Source organism: Salarias fasciatus, chromosome 16 (assembly GCF_902148845.1).
Source record: "Salarias fasciatus chromosome 16, fSalaFa1.1, whole genome shotgun sequence".
Lineage (NCBI taxonomy): Eukaryota > Metazoa > Chordata > Actinopteri > Blenniiformes > Blenniidae > Salarias > Salarias fasciatus.
Window position 1 is genome coordinate 33,968,655 of NC_043760.1, and position 3,737 is coordinate 33,972,391.

Here is a 3,737-nt window from a genome sequence, read left to right on the forward strand (position 1 = left end):
GCGCTATACAAATAAAGTTGACTTACTTACATAGGTACCTGGACGTTCCCACAAACAGGATCAGAGTTCCCTCTTCATCCTGACATTCCCAGCACAGGAGTTACTGATAAGACCTGGTCTGGTCAGTCTCTCAGGAGTCCAGGAATGTCTCTGTATTTTATCTCATGTTGTCTAAATTTGTCTTTACTTTCCCTCAAAGACTTTCCACATTGTGAAATGATTTCCATCCATTCCTCATTCCCAGAAACAGCCCGATGTCCTTTTCCCATAAACCCTGCAGGTGTCCAGCCCAGTACTGAGAGCAGGTTCATCCTCCTGAGAACACTTGTGAGGCGGCAGAACCACACACTCCAGAACATGGTTCTCTAACGTTTTCCAGTCCAGTGATCTGACACAATTCCTAATCTGTAAATATTTCCTAAAATGTTCCCCTTAGATTACAAGGGGGAACCGGAAAGAAACCGGACTGTGGTTCTAACTTCTTATTTTTTTATTTTCACATTTAATCAACACTGTCACCTTCACAGTCCTCTCCTTCGGCTTGAATCCAGCGCTGCAGCTGGGATTTCCACTGCTCAGAACAGTCAGCATGCTCCTGCGTAACGGTCCCTTTAAGAGCGTCCTTCGATTTTTTTTTTTTTTTTTTTACCTCTTCCACGTCATCAAAGCTCCGCCCCTTCAGTTGTTCATTCTTGGGAAGAGACAGAAGTCTGACGGGGCTAAATGGAGGGGATACGGCGGATGGAGCAGCAGGGCCATGCCGTTTTTCACCAGGAACTGTTTTACCGCAGAGCCCTGTGGGTAAAACCGTCCCCCCTCTCCCACAGCGCCGCCGCTTCAGCCTGACCGCCTCCCGGAGCGCCGCAGCAGGGAGGATCTTCCAGACAGCCTCCATCGTCCTCCAGCTGCCTTTCAGCTCCTGCCACATGTCCACCCAGCCTGGTTCTGCTCCTGGTTCAGAGGCGCCGGAGCATTCTGGGATTTTTCAAAGAAGGGGGGGGACTGTAATAACAAACACTGCCTGTGAGCTGCCTGTGTGTCTTTGGGAGGTGACATTTTTCACAGTGATGCTTAAGGCTATGCTATAGCGACATATAATGGCCAAAAGCCTGAAATCATTCTTGGTTTAATTTTATAAACACAGTCCGGTTTCTTTCCGGTCCCCCCTCGTATATGTACTGAGTAGATCTCTGCAGGACATGACCTCTTCACCTCATACAGACGATCCAGATCCAGATCCTCCATGGCTGAGCAGCTCCTCAGATCTGGTCTCTCACCAACTCAGACCGAGGACTGAGCCTCAGGCAGGAGTCTGGCTGCTGACAGTCACATCATTTCACTGTTTTGTGTATCTCCGTCCAAACCTCCTCTGAATGTGACGTGCTGGGGTCAGAGGTTTTACCTGGATGTTGAGACCGGAGTTCTGTGGGTGTGAAAGGGAAGGATAAAGATTTCTCTGTCACGGCCCAGTCTATATTGGCCAGTCCAATGTACGGCAAAGGAGATGTGGTGCAGTCTCGGGCCGGGTCAGGCAGCCCTCCCTGGTCTCTGGTCTCTGGGTAAACTCAGCTTAACCAGCTCGATCCTGGACCTTTCACCGTCCAGAGAAACTCCTTGATCAGTGCGTCATGTTTATTGGAAGTGGAGGGGGCGCTGTCGCTGGCAGCATCATGAGCGAGCCGGTCCGGGGACGGTGGCAGGTGGCGAGCTGGACCTGTCCACCCGTAAGGCAGGCGTCCTGAGGCCAAACCAAACCAAACTAAAGTAAACCAAACTAAACTAAACTAAACTAAAACAAACCAAACCAAACTAAACTAAACTAAACTAAACTAAACTAAAACAAACCAAACTAAAGTAAACCAAACCAAACTACAGTAAACCAAACTACAGTAAACCAAACTACAGTAAACCAAACTAAACTAAACTAAATTAAATTAAACTAAAACCAAACCAAATTACACTAAACAAAATTAAACTAAACCAAACTAAATTAAACTAAACTAAACTATACTAACTAAATACTAGTTTAAACAGTTAAGTATCCACAAAGCTGCCCCAGGAGCGAGAATGCTGTGGGAAGTACGGTGCACTGAGCCCTGTCCTCTAATGTCTGAATGTTATTCCCTTTAGTCCGTTCATTGCTTTTCCCCTGCTATCCCCCCCTTCGAGGGGGAGTCTTCTGCAGTTTCAGTTGCTGACTCCACTATTACGAGGGCCTATGAACAAGCTCCGTCCGGACCGGGAGGACACCCCTGTCGGTCCTGCCCGTGGACTGGCTTCGGTTCTACTGCTGGGATCCGTGGTTCTTGTGCTGGACCGTCCAACGAACTGTCCTCAACATTGTCCTAGGCTTTACTTCTTATTGTCTCATGCTAGCTGTTGCCAAAGCTGTCCGTCCCTGGGAGAGGGATCCCTCCATACTGTGGTTCTCCCCAAGATTTCTTCTTTTCCCACTGGGTTTTTGGAGTTTTTTCTTGCCGGATGTGAGGGTCGAAGGCGGTGGTTGCTTCGTTCTGTCTCGTTACTGTAAATATTGACATATTACCATTATGCTTATTCACTGTTTTTACTTTTACCGACAAATGTAACATCTTGAAGCCCTCTGAGGCAACTGTTGTTGTGATACTGGGCTATACAAAAATAAATTGATTGATTGATTGATTGATTGAGGCGAGCTCAGGGAGGACAGAGACCTCCGGACTGCAGGAGGACAAACGCTGGCTGGATCTGGACTTCCAGTCTGAGTCCAGACCGTGGAGGCGGGGCCTCACCATCCTTCTGACTCTGGGTTTTCAGCAGGAGGAGTCAGAACAGTTCCCACAGAGAGAACCGGCTCGTGGCGGCCAGGCGTTCATGGAGACGTGGCTTGTTGATCCTTGGATGTCAGAATTCACCAGGCGGTGGATGGTTCTCCGTGGTGAGAGGGTCAGTTCCACCTGCTGGTGATGCGCTGTTGCAGTAGGAATCCTGCCGCCTCCCTCAACACAGGGACGCCCCGCACCCGATGGCTCGACGTCGCTGCTGGCGACCTCCAACAACACGGAGATGCACTATCATCATTCTGTTTCGCGTATTTTTTTGTCCTGCTCAAGTTTTTCAAAGGAAAAACATTTAGAAAAACGTATAACAAGCAAAGAACTGAAACCGTCCCGCTGGAACAACAGAAGGGAGCTGTGGCCGTCTGTTGGCCTTCAAAAGCAGCATACAAAGCAAAAACAGAAAAAAAAGGCGTATAACAAACAGACACTAGTTCAGGTCCGTGGGGCACGCCCCCTCGCCCCCTGCGTCTCAGTCCCTCATTCTCTACCTGTCCCTTCATCCTCAGTCCGGGATCCCATCCATGTTTGCCGCGTTGCTGCAGTTTGGCTGATGATGGATGATGAAGCGTTCGGCCTCCTCGCGCTGGTGAAGCGCTGCCTCCTGCCCCTCCAGGTGAATCCGAGTGTGGCGGGACGGCCAGTGTGTCGCACTCGCTGCTGCAGGTCCGTCTTAGCGGTAGAAACTCCGTCCTTTCTCTGCCAGCTCCTGGTCGGATCGGGGAATGTCGCCAGCCTTTGTCCGTCACATCTGATTCTGGGCTTCTCCGCTGCGGCTCTCCACCTTCTGTCAGGCGGACCGCCTCAGGAAGCGGGTCAGTCCGGGTCTGGGCGGCCGGTCCTCGTTCGGCATCGGGGTGGGTCTTCGGTGCATTCTTTCAGTTTCGAACTCGGCGTCTGGATTCATCCCCAAACCCTCGC